This window comes from Telopea speciosissima, chromosome 4, assembly GCF_018873765.1.
Source record: "Telopea speciosissima isolate NSW1024214 ecotype Mountain lineage chromosome 4, Tspe_v1, whole genome shotgun sequence".
Lineage (NCBI taxonomy): Eukaryota > Viridiplantae > Streptophyta > Magnoliopsida > Proteales > Proteaceae > Telopea > Telopea speciosissima.
Window position 1 is genome coordinate 29,367,617 of NC_057919.1, and position 18,980 is coordinate 29,386,596.

General features: G+C 39.0%; 1 pseudogene; it reads left to right on the forward strand.

Moving 5' to 3' along the window:
• The first annotated feature begins 171 nt into the window (after positions 1-171).
• LOC122660222 lies at positions 172-18,159 on the forward strand (annotated as a pseudogene).
• The last annotated feature ends 821 nt before the right edge of the window (positions 18,160-18,980 follow it).

An 18,980-nucleotide genomic window follows, 5' to 3' on the forward strand; every position in this document is an offset into this window, starting at 1 on the left:
CGAATCTTTGTATTACTCGTATCATACTGAAATTCAAATATTAAAGATTCTTATTGATACCAATCTGACGGTCGAAATCTCTTCCCCATTGAGTATATAGTCTCTTGGCAACGTTTCCAGTCGCAGAGACTTGACTTTGATAGAGACAGAAGCTGAGAGACTGAGAGACTGAGAGACACAGAGAGAGAGAGAGAGAGAGAGAGAGAGAGAGAAAGATGAACAAGAAGAAGATATTCAAGTTAGCAAAAGGGTTCAGAGGGAGAGCAAAGAACTGTATAAGGATAGCGAGGAAAGGGTGGAGAAGGCTTTGCAGTATTCTTATAGAGATCGACGCAACAAGAAGAGGGACATGCGTTCCCTTTGGATCGAAAGAATCAACGCTGGCACCCGTCTTCATGGAGTAAGTTTCTTGTGTATAATTTTTTTCTTTTATGGTTACCTGGGTCATCCATAAAAGTTAAAGAGAGGCTTCCTCATGAACTGGGTTTTGGATTTATGAGGAATTTCTGTAGTTTCAGACATGGATGTAGAAAGAACATAATGGATATACATGCAATCTGTTTGAATTATTTTCCCACTAACTTTTAGAAATGATGCATAATTCATCCTACTTCGACCCAAATACAAATGGTTTGACTAGAATATGTCATGATATTGTGTTTAGGTCATTGCTCTGATATCCTTAGGTGTAATCATTTCTCATACAGGGTTACTGTTTAACAATTTTCGTTTACAACAATTCAATGATCATTGATGCAGTTATGCATAGGAATTAGGATTTTTTTTTTTTTTGAGTTAAAATTTATAACTTTCTTTTTTAATTTTTGGTAGAGTCGTAGATAGAGATAGAGTAGAGTTTGTTTCAGTTTGAGCCCAATATAGAATCAAAGTCTATTTCACTTTCAAGATAGGATTAGGACCTATTCTATAAAACAACATATCTGGATTTTGGAAATTGAATGAAACTTTTTATGGGTGTGCTGCCAAGAGCTGCGAGTGTGCAGGTTCTGCAATCCCTCCTCTCTGTTCTTCTTCCTCCTTCCAGGTTAACTCCTCCTTACTCTCTCTTCCTTTTCTTCTTAATCTCTATTGTTAATTCTCTGATTTCCTTGATTATTTTGCTGCTTTGTTTATTGCTGTTGGGTTATTTCCTATCGCCATTACTGTTGGGCGGCCTGCAACGACATGATTGCAGAACCTTCAAATGAGTCCCTTCGAGCCTGAGTTTTTGGGCATAGTTTGCCCGCCCTTGGGCGACTGGCATTCCAGAATTTCATCCTTTCAAGGACCCCTCTAGTGAAAGATATCAACCTGACAGTAAATCTGGATCTGAAGTTAACGCCTTCCCTGGTTTCAAAATTCTTTTATTGATTCTTAGATTGCTAAGCTGAATGTTTGCTAGTTGGAACTTAGGGATCAGTGACTTAGCATCATAAATCTGAAATTACACAATATTTGATTGGGCATTATTGTTGCTGGAACAATTTGAGTAAAACTTGTTCATCATATTTCTTTCATTGAACACTTCTGAATGTATGCAAGGTGTAGTAGAACTAATGGTTGGGATTGTTCCATCACAAGGCTGTTGTCATCCTTCTTCTTTCATTAACGAAATTTGAACGATTTGTGTAAGCTGCAGATTAGAGATTCGACACGGAGAAGTGGAATTAATTGTGCTATCATTCCTGAAAAGGAGAAAAATTTGAACACATGAAACTCTCGACCATGGAAACAAATCTTGGCGGCTGAGACTCGGTTTCGCAGCTGACCGAGACAAAACCTTGGGGAGTTTAAAAATACCAGTTTCAAAATATTTCGGAAATTCGATAGTTTCGACCAAAAACCACCAAGTTTCGACCAATTTTAACCAATGTCAACCAACCCAGTTTCGGTAGTTTCGACCAGTTTTGACCAGCCCATAAAATGTTGAGTTTTACCCAAAAAATACCAGGTTTCGACCATCTGGCTGATCAAAACCTAGGTCAGCACCGAATTCTTTATCCTTGCTCTAGACTCAATAGTTAGTTCCAGGATAGTATGCACAATCCAAAAGGCCAAGAATTACACTAGATGAGCGTTTGAAATTTATTTGTAAGTAGTGAGCTTCAGTTCCTAATGTTAAATTTAGAAGAAACTGTGGGTTTACATAACTCAGGATGGTTGCTTCTACTACTTTAGTTTCAGGATTAATGAAACAGTTAATTCAAGTACTTAGGGATATATCAAAAGGTGTCTGGTTCTGTTTCTTTAGCTGCTAATTTGGGCTAGTGAACAAAGCATTCTTCAGTAAGTCTGGGTTATGTGAAGGGGTTTCTATTGCTTCTAATTGACTGTATGGAGCTGATGATTAATCTCTAAAATCCTCTGATTTTTGTCCTAATCAAGTTTTGAAGATTAGAGGTCGATGTCACTGATGATTACTCAACAGAGCCTTAGTCAATTTAGTCCCATTAATCAAGTAAAACAGTAAGATTTTTATGGTTTCTCAGTTAAAATTTGTTTGCATATGGTTTATATAAGTACTAATAAATGTACTGAGTAGTGAATTGAACTTGTTGTTGCACTTATGTCCCAAAAAATACATTATAGCCACTTGCAGTAGAATAACCAAGTCATATTAGTCCATCAGAAAAATAAGACAAGCTCATAGCTTCTAATTATTGCTGCTGGCTGCTTCTTGCTTCCTTTCATTGCCTGTTTTGATTGATGGGGTTGTACTTTGAATAATTTTCTGTAGTTGGAGATGTCTCCCTTCAAGGTCCTACATTTCCTTTGCAACTAAATGCACTAAAAATTATACTTTTTTCTTTGCATTACCCTCTGAGGGAAACCAAGCAGCTACTTCGAAAGTGCAACTTCTTTTTTCCCCTTTACTCTCCTTTTCTTTTCAATTACTAACTTTTTGTTGTAATATTGGGTGTAATATGGGTACATCATAATTGTCAAGGCGTCTAGGCGCCTTGGGCACCTAGGTGGACGCCTTGATTTTGGACCCTCTCTAACACCTTGGGTCGCCTAGACGCCGTGACAACTATGATGTGTATAAGGGTAAATCTGCCCATAGGGGCATTATTGTACTTGTACCTATATGTCACTTATTATAAATAGAATAGGGCTGTCATACCGGCAATCTAATCATTTCTCTCAATCAAACATGGTATCGGAGCTGAGTTCCACCTTAAAATCCCAGCTCTAGCCGCAGCCGACTCTCTCAACTCTCTCCTCCCTTGGTTTCACCTTCAGCCTCTCACCTTCTCTTCTCCGACTTCTCTCTCTCTCTCTCGCTCTCTCGTCTTCTACTTCTACTTTCGGCACATCTATCCTAGGCCACCGAGGGTCTTCCCCTTACCTATTGGGCTCTGAAGTCTCCCATGAATACTGATCTGAGACACCCATATGCCTAAATTGATTTTCTTTAGGGTTTTGAGATCAACTGTTTCGGGTTTTGAGGCCTAGATTGATTTTTCAGGGTTTTGAACCCTCTTTCAACCTTTTGTTAGTCCTTTGCGTTGATCATCGATCTCTTCAAGGTCTCATCTCTCCTTCGATAAACCTCTTTCTCATCAACCTGAGTGATTACTATGTCAGCTGACTCTATTTCATCCGCTGGAATTGAAGGATCGAGTCTTGGGACTCATAATGATTTTCCTTCTATTCCCTGTCAGTTCTGTTCGATTGCATGGGAGCAATTATTTGATGTGGTCTCACTCCCGTTTCCTCTCCATTGATTCACATGGCTATACAAGGTATTTGACAGGTGAAACTGCAAAGCCTACTACGGTTGATGCTTCACAGAGGAAGTGGAGTTCAGATAACTCCTTGGTCATGGCCTTTCTCATCAACTCTATACAAGCTTAGATTGCTTGAGGTAATCTCTTATTGGGTACTGCAGCCAAGATTTGTAAAGCAGCTTAGGATACATACTATTAGGTTGGGAATGATGACCAGGTTTATGAGTTGCGCAAGAAGCTTCATAAAACCAAGCAGAAGGACTTGACTCTTTCCATACTATTTTGAGTTGCGTAGGCTGTGGCAGAAGCTTAACTTTTATAACACTTTTCAGGCAACCTATGTTGCTGATGCTACTGCCTTCAAGAAACAAGAAGATAAGTTTCGGGTTTATGATTTTCTTGCTAGGCTAAATGTTGAGTATGATCAAATTCGGGCCCACGTACTTAGCCGGGACCCTTTCCCTACCTTAGAGCAGTCTTATTCAATGATTCAGTTGGAGGACAGCCGCTGCAATGCTATGTTACAACATACTACTCAGGACCGATAAACTTTACTCTTTGGGTCCACTCAGCTTCAAGGTGGTCCCCCTCGATCCAGTGATCGTTCTACTGATCGTGTCTGCTCTGATAGGGAACCAGTCAGGTGTAACTACCGTGGCAAGGAACTTCATACCAAGGACTTCTACTGGAAGCTGCACGGTCGACCTACCCCCTTGTCCTCATGAGGCCAAGGCCGTGGCCGTGGTCGATCCTCCCAAGCTGCACATCACACAGAGGCTTCTGAACCGGCTCATGATAGTACCAGTTCATCTCTTTCCTAGGATGAGCTTGTTATGCTTAGGTGTTTGATGAATCACTTGGATCCTTCCACTGCTCCCACTTCCGCCTCTATATCTACTCTGGTTTGCTCTGACTCCCACCTTGCTTACTCAGGAATTTCTTTTGGTGGTCATTGTGCATCGGTTGTCTCTCATCCTTGGATTATCGACTTTGGTGCCACTGGTTATCGACTGGCTCCTCTAGTCTCTTTTTCAGTATTCCCTTTGTTCTAGTAAAGACAAGGTGCGAGTGACCAATGGTCCCCTCTCCACTATTTCTGGAAAGGGTTTATCATTTGTTCTCCCTCTTTATCCTTACCACCTATTCTTCATGTTCCAGATTTTTCTAATAACCTTCTTTCTATTAATCGTCTTACCACTAATCTGAATTGTAAAGTGACCTTGCCCCTTCTCACTGTGTTTTTCAGGATCTGGTGACAGAAAAACGATTGGCTGTGGTAGGGTGCATGGTGAAGATGTGCCTCCAGCTTTTCCTATTCGTGGCTCTAACTCTACTTCTCTAGTTCCTTCAGTCTAGGGGGAGTCTTCTCCTGTTCACATTCAGCTTCCCATGAAAGTTTATGTCTATCATCACTGTGAGCAACAAATAGACACCACTCCAGTGGTACCTGTGACACCTGCACCACCACCTAGCCAGCTCCTAATCCAGGTCTTAACTCTTGGTCAGGTAATACTCACTCTGATTCTCCTATTCTCCTAATATTTCTGACCCATCTTGTGATTTACCCATTGTTGTTCGAAAGGGAACGAGATCTTGTACTTAACACCCTATTGCTAATGTGGTTTCGTACAACTCTCTTTCTCCTTCATATCATACCTTTGTGTTTTCCTTGTCATCTATTTCTATTCCCCAGATTGGTAGGAAGCTATCACGGAACTGTAGTGGAAGGCAACCATGATTGAAGAAATGCAAACCCTGAAAAAGAATGGTATTTGGGATCTGGTCTTTCTTCCACCACAGAAAAGGACAATCAATGCAAACGGGTTTTCACCATAAAGCAAAATATGGATGGGACAGTGGACCGGTACAAGGCCAGACTGGTTGTAAGAGGATTTACCCAAACTTATGGTTTGGATTACTAGGAGATGTTCACATCAATTGCAAAAATGAATACCATTTGTGTGATTCTTTCTTGTGTTGTGAATCTAAGATGGGATTTCAATAACTTGACGTCAAGAATGCATTTCTTCATGGTGAATTGGAAGAAGTGTATATTGAAATTCCTCCTGGTTTCTCGTGTCAGAAAACCAAGGGAAAGGTTTGAAAGCTCAGGAGGGCTCTGTATGGGTTGAAGCAGTCTCTTCATGCCTGGTTTGGGAGATTTCACAAAGCTATGGTGTCTGTAGGTTACACTCAAAGCAATGTTGATCACACCCTGTTTATTAGGCGGACTGGTTCCAAGATTGCTATCCTCATTGTGTACGTTGATGACATTGTTGTTACTGGGAGTGACACAGGAAATTTATCGTCTAAAGATTACCTTGGTCTGGAGTTTGAGATCAAGGACTTAGGTAAGCTGGGTTACTATCTTGGTATTAAGGTTGCTACCAAGGGTATCCTTTCTATCTCAATCATAGTTGTCACGGCCTCTAGGCGACCTAAGGTGCTGGAGAGGGTCCAAAAGCAAGTGACACCAAAATGGCGATCAAGGTGTCCAAGGCGGTCGCCTAGGTGACGACTAGGCAATGCCTTGACAACTATGATCTCAATGGACGTTTACCCTTGACTACCTATCTGAGACAGGGATGCTGGGTTGTAGGCCTTCAGATACTCCTCTTGAATCGAATGTTCATCTCACTAGTAAGACTGGTGATCCAGTGGATAAGGGACAGTATCAGCGATTGGTTAGAAAGCTGATTTACTTATCGACATTACCTTTGATGTTAGCATGGTAAGCCAGTATATGCATGATCCTTACTCCTCACACTTAGAAGTTGTGTTCCGGATCTTGCGCTACTTGAAGTCTGCACTAAGAAAGGGAATCCTTCTCTCTTCTTATGGCCACTTACGAGTTGAGGGCACTCTTAGATGATCGGTGATCTACCACCGGTTATGGCACTTTTGTGGAAGGCAACCTGGTTACTTGTAGGAGTAAGAAGCAGGCAGTTGTTGCTCGGTCCAGTATTGAAGCTGAATTTCATGCCATGTCTCATGGCATCTGTGAGTTGATGTGGCTTCAAGGTATCTTGAAAGACTTGGACCCTTGCTGTTTCCCTTCCTATGATGCTTTATTGTGACAGCAAGTCTATGATTAGTATTGCTAACAGTCTAGTCCAGCATGATCATACCAAGCATGTGGAGATTGATCGTCATTTCATCAAAGAAAAGTTAGATCAAGGATTGATTTTTATTCGTTTTGTAAAATCTGGAGATTAGTTAGCAGATGTTTTTACAAAAGGGTTAAGTAGAAAGTTGTTTTATCCTATTGTATGCAAGTTGGGCATGTGTGACATCTATGCACCAACTTGAGGGGGGGGGGGTAATATGGGTATCTGTCCATAGGGGCATTATTGTATTCATAGTTGTCAAGGCGTCCAGGCGCCTTGGTCAACTTGGGCTCCTTGGTCGCCTAGGCGGGCGCCTTGTTCGTCTAGCTGGTGTCGCCTTAAACTTTGGCCCTCTCCACCGCCTTGGGTCGCCTAACCGCCGTGACAACTATGATTGTATTTACCTACATGTCACTTATTATAAATAGAATAGGGCTGTGATACCGGCAGTCTATTCATTCCTCTCAATCAAACACTTTCCTTTCCCCTTCCCTTACAACCTGGACATCCAAAAAGAGCATAGGAGATGTGAGCATAGATGTCAAGAAAACAAGGACAGTTTTACTAATGCAGATTCCTACTTGAAGCAATTTGAATTGAATGTATATGAGTGTGAAAACACTTTACTTTCCCTTTCCCTTACAACCTGGACATCCAAAAAGAGCATAGAGGATATGAGCATAGATGTCAAGAAAACAAGGACAGTTTTGCTAATGCAGATTCCAACTTGAAGCAATTTGAATGGAATGTACATGAGTGTGAAACTGTCGATTAGATTACAAGGAGTAAGTGAATTGGATATTTGAAAATGTAATAGTGGCTGAGGTGAAAATCTGGATATGAACAGCTAGGTTATGAGAAAAGTATACTTTTTTCGATTCCCCCCCCCCCTTGTTGGAGCAGGTGGTTTCATATAGGGGTTCCTAATGTAATTATTGATGCAACTTCTTTCATGTTCCTACTTCAAAGTAGTTGGGGATTTTGGAAGATTGAGGGATTATCATGTGGAAGTTAAATGGTTTTTTAGTTCTCCAATGCACTGTGATGGGTGATTTTTTCACCTTTGGTCTTGATATTGGTGTGAATCTGCCAATCAGTTTCGTCTTGATACACTTGCACCTCATTTTCTCCTTCCAGCTCATCTTGGTTGAGATTGTTTTTGAATCTATGAACCTTCATCTCAGCTACTCATATTGGAGGTGGAAGAAGGGAGGAGTGGGTTATGCTAAGTCCTATATAACAAGGTGTTCCTTTAAGTCAATAGGTAACGATATGAGATCCCAGTACTAAGTTGATGGATTTACTATTACATAATTTAGGATGAATTACATAGAAACCTTGTGTATTGGTGTCAGACTCAGATACTAAGTTAAATAAGTTGTGCTTATCAGATCTGAGATATTAGCACATCCATACATCTACTCTATATATTGGGGTCTTTAAGGAGTGCTGCATGCAGATTTTATTGTCAAAATTATTTTTGGCTGGAAGAATGACAATTAATCTTCTGAAATCAGAAAAATCTCTGATTTCAGAATATAGGCAAAATAGGAGAGAAACTAAAACAGAACTCTGCTTAAATAGAACTGGTTTAGGGGGGGTGTAGGTAGGATGAACCCTAGGTTCAGGCTAAATTATAGTTCAAAATATCCTTTCGTTTTGGTGTTTCGACCAGGTCGAAATCATTGAAACATTGCGAGTCCAATGGAGCTGACTTGCATTGTCCTTCATCTACATGACATATACATGCCACGTCATAGTGTTCGAGAAGAAACGAGAGTAGTCCTCCACAGCTGCCTTGTAAATGGTCTCATCTACATATTGCATGTAACCTATCCTAGGGTATAGGTCACCATAATATGAAGAACCAACCATTGAGCCACTTTCATAAGATGAGAACAGATGCATGTGCGGCTGGTGAGCTGGGTAGGAGAAGAAGCTGTCGAGGAATGACCTGAAATAGTTGAATGTAGCCAAATCTTCACCGGTAAGCAGAAATTGATCTCTTTGAGTGATGTGGCAACCTTCAACAGTGTATTCCAGTAGTATGGATTATGGAATGGTGATGTGGCAAAAAAAATCAAGGTTCCAGCAATTTTCCCTTTCTCCAGGTTGAAACCAATGAAAAGTCGAAGTTTTGTCGAAATTTCGAAATCTCGCAAGACCGTGCCTTTTTATATAAGACTTTTTATCAATTCAGCGAGATGGTACAAACAGTACCGAAATCTCGCCGAAATTTCGGTCAAAACTGTGCAGGTCTTATATTTCGAATGTAATTTCGTTTTGAGCAGGTCGAGATCTCCGAGATTTTTGAAATTTCAGCTAAATTTCGCTGAGTTTTCGAACTATGGGCTAAACACCCCTCGAATAAGATCCCAAGCAAACCCAAATCAAAATATAGACAAAGTCAACCTTCTCAGATGAAGATGAGAATTTAACAATCTAATGGGGGACAGAATAGGAGACTCCCTTGAACATCATATCCAGCAGGTCTGTTCACAAAGCAAACCATTAAGTACCATTAAAAGGATAAAATTTGAAACATAAAATTGAGTTGTGAAGCCTGCACGGGGTAAACCTTCTCATGCCATAACCATATGCATCCCGGCTTTGTTTGTTAGCAGCAGGTTCAAGGTATCCAGCATGAGGTTCCTGAAATTTATCGTTACACAATCAAATAAACAATCAACTCGGAACTAGATACCCAAGAGCAAACAGAAACTGGATTTACCATATCTGAGTACGGACGCTTAGATCCAGAAGCAGCACCATACAGTTGGCCTTGGTACCTAGATGAAGATGCAGCATACCCCTGCGCATAAGTATTCCCATAAGTGGTAGAAGCTGCACCGTAGTTTGGCCTTGGCTTCCCAGATTGAGGTTTGTTCCTTCGACTCCCAAAACTATTGTTTGGTGGCCTACCATGCATATTGCCTACAGATTTGAAGGTAAAACATAGAGGAAAAGATAGAAAGAAATCAGAATTGCAGGGGGAAAAAGAGAAGAAGCCATGAGAAAAAGAAGAAGGGGGGGGGGGGGGGGGAAGAGTGCACACGCACAAACTCATAAAAATCAAGGTTCCAGCAATTTTCCCTTTCTCCAGGTTGAAACCAATGAAAAGTCGAAGTTTTGTCGAAATTTCGAAATCTCGCAAGACCGTGCCTTTTTATATAAGACTTTTTATCAATTCAGCGAGATGGTACAAACAGTACCGAAATCTCGCCGAAATTTCGGTCAAAACTGTGCAGGTCTTATATTTCGAATGTAATTTCGTTTTGAGCAGGTCGAGATCTCCGAGATTTTTGAAATTTCAGCTAAATTTCGCTGAGTTTTCGAACTATGGGCTAAACACCCCTCGAATAAGATCCCAAGCAAACCCAAATCAAAATATAGACAAAGTCAACCTTCTCAGATGAAGATGAGAATTTAACAATCTAATGGGGGACAGAATAGGAGACTCCCTTGAACATCATATCCAGCAGGTCTGTTCACAAAGCAAACCATTAAGTACCATTAAAAGGATAAAATTTGAAACATAAAATTGAGTTGTGAAGCCTGCACGGGGTAAACCTTCTCATGCCATAACCATATGCATCCCGGCTTTGTTTGTTAGCAGCAGGTTCAAGGTATCCAGCATGAGGTTCCTGAAATTTATCGTTACACAATCAAATAAACAATCAACTCGGAACTAGATACCCAAGAGCAAACAGAAACTGGATTTACCATATCTGAGTACGGACGCTTAGATCCAGAAGCAGCACCATACAGTTGGCCTTGGTACCTAGATGAAGATGCAGCATACCCCTGCGCATAAGTATTCCCATAAGTGGTAGAAGCTGCACCGTAGTTTGGCCTTGGCTTCCCAGATTGAGGTTTGTTCCTTCGACTCCCAAAACTATTGTTTGGTGGCCTACCATGCATATTGCCTACAGATTTGAAGGTAAAACATAGAGGAAAAGATAGAAAGAAATCAGAATTGCAGGGGGAAAAAGAGAAGAAGCCATGAGAAAAAGAAGAAGGGGGGGGGGGGGGGGAAGAGTGCACACGCACAAACTCATAAACTCAATTCATTCTTTTCCATTTTTCAATGATGGGGGATTACATCATATATAAAGAAAAAGAAAAGACTCCTAAAAAATTAAAACTTGGGTGCCTCTAACTAAAACTTATCCAAAGAGGGAAACTAAAAACAATTCAAAACCAAATATCCTACATAACTAACTTCTAAAATAAAGAGCGAATAAAATAAACTAAAACACATTATTTCCCCAAATAAGATAAATTCCTAAAATCCTAATAGATCCAAAAATTCAAATTGGACCCGATTCAAATGAGTTTGGGTTGGTCCAAGGTAGCGCACCAATTGGGTCAGCCCGGTCCAAGATTCTCCTGCATCACAATCACTCACAAATATATAGATTAGGTGAACTTTAGAATACAACAACAATCTGATGGTTAACTTAAGAGTAATTACAGAGTAACCAAATGTGAAACAGAAATTCAACAACAGGATAAAACTTAATTACTCAAGATCAGGAAATCAGATCAGCTTATAAAGTTGGTTGAGTGCCCCTCTTTTATGGGGTAGAATCAATGCTGAAAATTTCAGCCAGATCCAATGGACAAATCTGCTGATGTGGACAACTCCTAGTGGAACTAGGATAAGCTAAAACCACTCAAACAAGGCATCGTATGACTGATCTGATTGCAGATTTAATATGCCCAACAGAAACTCAGTATATGTTAATAATATCAGAATAAACAGAGCAGTAAATATCAGATATTGAACAGCCTTCATAGTAGCAAGAATCAAATCCCACTTGTAGTAGGATGTGTATCATTCACTCAGCAGATTCGGGAACTGATAACAGAATAGTATTTAGAATATAGACCATGAAGATTTTCTGAAATCAGAACACGAATCAGACTTGTAGAAGTCTAGATTCCAGCAATCCTAATATAAGTAGGATAACCTTATTGCATGGGAAAAAAGGAGGATAATAGAAAGAAGAAAGATAACTATGGCTTCCCACCAAGAACAAGGATCAGAATCTTACTGTCCTCCAAGGATATCCCACCCTCTACTGAATCGCACAACACTCCATTGCAGAGAAACAAACTTTTATTCATCAAATCATCCATGAGCCTTGGCTCTTTACAAGCTATTTATAAAAACTAAATCATAATCCTAATCTAAACAAGATACGGATCCGGGGTTCCAATAACCTGATTCGGATCACTTATGGTCCCACCCTTAATAATAGACTACTATCAATTGAAACGAATGGCAACCTCGTAATTTATTGGAGATTTAAATCACATGAAAAGGGTACAAAGAGGAAAAGTCATGGACAAGGTGAGAAGGGAAAACTTGGAAGAAAATATAAAATAGAGGATATGAGTGAAATAGAGATAAAGGAAAGGGTATTATTGGAAACTAAAAAGAATGAAATAAATGGATAATTAATAGAATCGTGGGAAAAGGGGAAAGACTACAATGTCCTCAACCATCGACGATAACCAGGAAGAGATAAAAAGAGAGGCAAAAACTAGTAGCTTGCGAGACTTTGAATCCCCTTTATACGATCATGGTTTGGTCTGAAATTCTTGGAGATGGAGAGACGTCGCAACTAGCAGTTCTCCTAAGGGCAACGAAAGATCTGCCAAAACAGCAAGCAAAAACAAAGGTTTAGAACCTGCAACTACTCTTAATGTAAGACTGGATCATGAAGGACCTAGCCCCAGGCAGGATCTTCTTAAACAAAGTTTAATGTTGGTTTGCTCTTCAAAAACTGGGCAACAATTGATGAACTTGTAATAGATATTCCTTAATCAATTGCAGAAATTGTAGCAGAACACACAATGAAATAGAAACAAAGAAGAAAATAAAAAAATAGAAGGATAATTTGGATTGAGCCTCTCACACTCTCTCCTGGGTCTCTCAACCACGGCCTCTCTCCGTATAGCACTGCATGTCACAGCCATCTGAGTCTCATCCCAGAATAAAAGAAAAGGCTCAAGCCAATATTTCATTAATCAAATTTGTGTACAAGGCTGTAGACCCTTACAAATTTATATAGAAGACTAAAAAACAGATTCAAACACTAAAAAGGAAAGGCCTAACCTAATCCTTAACTAATATGGTTAATATAAATTGACTAGGAACTAAAATAATTAAAGAAACTGACTCATAACAGGACTTTAACTGAACTAATGAAGCAAATCCCGTTTTCCTACTTTCTATCCATATTTTAGGCTCATTAAATTAGCCAATTACAAAGTAAACGTATGGGATCAAAAGCCCAACACCTACATAACCCAACCCAAAGCTTATTTTCAATAAAATAAGCCCGTAGGTGACTTATCTGCATCAACTCCTGTCAGTATGTTAGCAATAGCCGGTATGAATCTGTCTTGGATCTCACAGCAGGAGAATTCTTTGGGGCTGAAACTCTGAGGTCTCAATCACCTAAAGAGGGGCAGTCTACGCCCAGATTACCAGGCCCAATCGACTTGGGATAATGATCTGATGAGAACCTTTTTTCTGAATCTGGTTCTACCACTCAACAGAGATAAACTAGAAGTTACATACAATGGAAGGTCACGATGACAGCAATTAATATTGGAAAAAGAAATAAGAACAGAAAAGGAAGAAATAGAGATGAATAATAGGAGCACACTCACCAGTTCTTGGGTACAACCAACAACAACTCAGCCTTATCCCAACTAAATGGGGTTGGCTACATGGATCCTTGCCCTCCAATCACCACTTCACCTAAGGTCATTTTAGGTCTGCCCCTGGCTCTTTTAGTTCCTTCAATCTGAATTAAATCACTCCTCTGTACTGGAGTATCCAAAGGCTTCCGTTGAACATGGCCATGCCACCTCCAAACAAATTTCTCGTAGCTTATCATGTATCGGAGCTATTCCCAAACCAGCTCTAATATGATTATTCCTTATTTTTTCCTTCATAGTTTTGCCACTCATCCATCTAAACATTCTCATCTAACTGCCCAACATTCTGCACCATACATCATAGTCGGTCATACGACTGTCCTATAAAATTTTCCTTTTTAAAATAGTAGGTCAATCACTCAAAACTCTAGACACACCTCTCTTCATCAATCCTAATTTAGTTCTCTGTTAAACATTGTCCTCTAAATCACCTTCTTTATTTTTTTGGTAATGAATCACCTTCTTTATTTATGATTGAGCCAAGATACCTAAAATAATCACTTTGCTGTATCTCCCTCTCATCAAGTTTCCCCACCTCGTTATCCATCCTAGTGTAGCCAAAGTTACACACCATATACTCCATCTTTGTTCTACTTAATTTAAAACCTTTTGATTCCAAGGTTGATCTCCATAACTCTAACTTGGTGTTAATCCTTGCTTTTGTATCATCCACCAAAACAATATCATCAACAAAAAGCATACACAAAGGAACCTCATCTTGAATGTCTCTTGTTAAATCATCCATGATAAGCACAAACAAATAAGGGCATAAAGCTGATCCTTGATGTAATGCAATTATAATTGGAAATTCACAATCTTGTCCCCCCATTGGTCTTACACTTTTCACCGCACCATCGTACATATCTTTTATTATGTCCACATATTTACTTGAAACACTTCTCTTCTCTAGTACTTGTCATATTAACTCTCTAGGGACTCTGTCATAAGCTTTTTCTAGGTCAATAAAGACCATTTGGAGATCCTTCTTACAATCTCTAAATCTTTTCATAAATCTCCTAATTAGGTAAATAGCTTCTGTCGTGGATCTTCCTGGCATAAGACCAAATTGGTTCTCCGTAATAGTAGTTTCTTGTCTCAAGTGGTTTTAATAGCCCTCTCCCATAATTTCATAGTATGACTCATTAGTTTTGTGCTCTATAGTTATTGTAGCTCCCTATATCACCTTTGTTTTTATAAATCGAAACCACAATGCTTCTCCTCCATTCATCTGGCATTTAAAGAGGAAATAAAGACTCCGAACGAAACTTTAAAACTGAAATTAAACTTGACTCTAACTTGGATCAAACTGAAATAAAATCCTAAATCAATCCTATCACTAATTAGCCCATTAAAACTAAAACAGAAAATTACAAGATAAGTCCAAATAATAACAAATTAAATAAATAAATAAAGATATCCTGTTGGGCCAAAAATCAATTTTTACCCAGTTCATTTCCATCTAGGTTCCCCAACATGGGTCGCTCCAAGAAATTGTCCTTGCATCAAAACAGGAAAGTAAAATCCTGTTCTTAAGCAACATAAATAAGAAGCATAATAATAAAAGGAAACCTTCTCATGCAAGGTGAGGGAATTAAAAGCCTATTAAACGACTTGAAATTAAAAAGAACTAATCCTAATCCCGTATTCCTACCTTCTACCCATATTTTATGCCAATTAAAGTGGCACATTACAATTAAAACATATGGAATTAAAGTCCCAACACATATATGACCCAACCCAAGGCTTATTTATAATAAAATAAGCCCATTAGGTGACATATCTACATCAAATCTCCCCTGATTGACAAAAAACTCGACCTTGAGTTTTGCTAAATTGAGGAATCGACTTTATGTGATAAACATCCATCTTCAAATCATAAGAGAACTGTGGTAGCTCCGGGATGTTAGGAATGTAGTCTTCAAGGCATGGAGCTTTCCTCTTCAAAGAACTTTGGTGGTATGATGAACTCTATGAGCTCAGTCTCTGAATCAGCATCAATCTTGAATGTCATATCCATAGAGTCTTCAACTTTTGGAGCCTTCTCATCGAAGGATTGAGCCACGAACTCTACCTCTTCAAGAACATCATCATGTATGTTGGTGATTTCCTGTGGAGTGTCCTTGACCACTACCTCATCTTCTACTGTTTCAATTTTGTCTGCTTTGAGTCTTCAACTTAAACCTCTTCAGTGGAATCTGCTATTTGTTAATCGTCTGTCTTTGAAGCTTCAAGCACTGTTTATTCCGTGTCATCACCAGTTGCTAGAATCTCTTCAACGCTAACTTCGACTTCAAGTTCTTTTTCTGTGAATGGAGGTCTCTTCGCTTCCCATGGAGGTGCTATAGATGATTCTGGAATGCCAAAATGTCGCTGTACCCAATCCATTTGTATATCCAGAGATTCGCTGCTTCGCTCTATTGGTACCACTATATCAAACAGACTCTTGATAATATCAGCCAATTGTTGCATTGAAACTTGATCTCCTGTTGGTTTAGTAATTGGATTAGCCACAACTCATACCAATTTGGTGGGGGAGGGGGTTGGTTAGATGAACCCTAGGGTCAGGCTAAACACCCCTTAGACTGGATCCCAAGCAAACCTAAATAAAGATGTCAACAAAAGTCAACCTTCTCGATGAAGGTGAGACTTTAACAATCACTCACAAATAGATAGAATAGGTGAACTTTAGAATACAAAAGCAATCTGATGGTTAGATTAAGAGTAATTAAAGAGTAGCCAAATCTGAAAAGAAATTCAAGTAAAGGAGAAAACTTAATTACTCAAGAGCAGAAAATCGGACCAGCTTATTAAGCTGGTCAAGTGCCCCTTTTATGGGGTAGAACCAATGCTGAAAATTTCAGCTAGATCCAATGGACAAACCTGCTGGTGTGGACAACTCCTAGTGGAACTAGGATAAGTTTAAACCAATCAAACAAGGCATCGTATGACTGATCTGATTACAGATTTAATATGCCCAACAGAAACTCAGTATATGTGAATAATATCACAGTAAACAGAGCAGTAAATATCAGATATAGAACAGCCTTCAAAATAGCAAGAATCAAACCCCACTTGTAGTAGGATTTGTATCATTCACGCAGCAGATTCAGAATCTGATAACAGAATGATATTTAGAATATAGACCATGAAGATTTTCTGAAATCAGAACACAAATCAGACTTGTACAAGTCTAGATTCCAGCAATCCTAGTATATGTATGATAGCGTTATTGCAGGGGAAAAAGGAGGAGAATAGAAAGAAGAAAGATAACTATGGCTTCCCACTAAGAACAAGGATCAGAATCTCACCATCCTCCAAGAATCTCCCCCCTCTACTGAATCTCTCCATTGCAGAGACAAACTTTTATTCATCAAATCGTCTGTGAGCCTTGGCTCTTTACAAGCTATTTATAAAAACTAAAGCATAATCATATGAACAGGAAAGTAAAATCCTATTGCTAAGCAACATAAATAAGAATCATAATAGAAAAAGGAAACCTTCTCACCCAAGATGAGGGAATTCAAAATCTATTAAACAACTTAAAATTAAAAAGAACTAACTAAGCCTAATCCTGTATGCCTACCTTCTACCCATATTCTAGGCCTATTAATTTGGCACATTACAATGAAAACACATGGGATCAAATGCCCAACACATACATAACCCAACCCAAGGCTTATTTCTAATAACATAAGCCCATTGGGTGACTTACCTGCATCAAGAACTACATAATAGACTAGGAATAGGATTTCTACCGAAGGAGTTCCGAAATTCCTGAAACGACAAGCTATTCTTCTTTTTCTGGCATTGCTACTGGTGCCTAGATACTGCTTCATTCAGTTAGAATATGATGTCTATCATCTGATGCAAACAGATGTTTTGATTAATTGCAATTCAGTGGGCCTAGATGCTCACCTTATAGAGGATCATTTGGGGATTGATGAAAATATGAAATTACAGCTAATGGTTTCTCGTAAACTTCTTGGAGTGGATCATCCCCATAGTCAACTTAGATTCTTAATGGGGGGGATTAGATCAATTCGTCTCTGCATATATCTTATCAAAGTTCAGTTGTTCTTTTCATATATGAAGTTCTAGACTGGTATCTGTCCAAGTAATGTTCTGGATTAACTGCATGTCAACCTTCTCCATTTCACTGTATGATGTTAAGGTTCTACTATTTCTGTCATATGTGTATGTGTGTGTGTGTGTTTTTTTATAGTTTCTTTCCTTATGTTTATTTATTTATTTATTTCTCTTGTGTCAGGTAAACTATGGTAATTTCATGCATGGGCTGGTAAAGGAGAATATCCAATTAAACAGGAAAGTTCTATCAGAGCTCTCGATGCATGAGCCATATAGCTTCAAGGCCCTCGTAGACATCTCACAGAATGCCTTCCCTGGAAACAAGAAAGTGGAAGTTCTTCCCAAAAAGGAAGGCCTTGCATTACTTATTTAACTTTCCATTTTGATCAATCTCCTAGATAATGTGTTTAGAGTGTTTATGAAACTGGAAAGCTCAGAACTCCTTTTATAGGTTTCTACAATTTTGTTGGAAGTCTCTGGGTTCGTGGGTTCTTTATCACCACGGTTATCTTTAACATGTCTGGGAGATGTTGAGGGCTGAAGAAAGACATTGTAGTGGTGGGAAGAGTTCTAGGTGAAAGGAGGGAGAGAAGTGGAAGAGAGATTTTTCTTTATAGTGCTTCAGCTACTGCTTTACCCTGTTTTTGATAAATTATGATGCACTTACTTTCTTTTTGGTGTTAAATCTGATGTAGTTAACTGCATTTTGTCTTTTAAACTTCTCATTTGATATCTCCCAATGTTCCACATAACCATGTAGGTTTTCGTCTCTGAAAGGCATTCTCAATTTGTGCCTTTTTCATGAAAGCATGCTTATTAATCTGAACTTTTAATTGCTATTGAAGTTGGATGATTTACAGTTGTACCAAGTATCTTAAGATTGTTAATGAAGAAGCAACTTGAATGGGTGATAGAGGTTGTATGATAAAACTAAGAGGTGACTTGTATGGCTAATAGATTTCAACTGATCCTGGAATTACATACATACCACAGAGATGGTTTGGGTGTGTTTTCCATAATATCCTTCATAAATCTAATAGCATGAAAATGAAATTTCTGCTCTTTTGCTTAAGATCTGTATGAGTTAGGTTGCATAATCATAACAGCTCAATTCAACCCAGCCTTTTCCCCAACTAAATGGGGTTGTGGAATGAAATCATTCTCTCATAAAAGGAACTCATTGCTACTTCTCACAGATATGATTTCTTTCTGTGTGGTTTCCAAACTCACCCTTAAAAGAGTAGGATAAAGAAATTCCTTGTATTTTAGCTGAAAGATTTAAATAGATAGCTGGATCATACCAATCTTATTAACTTCTCTT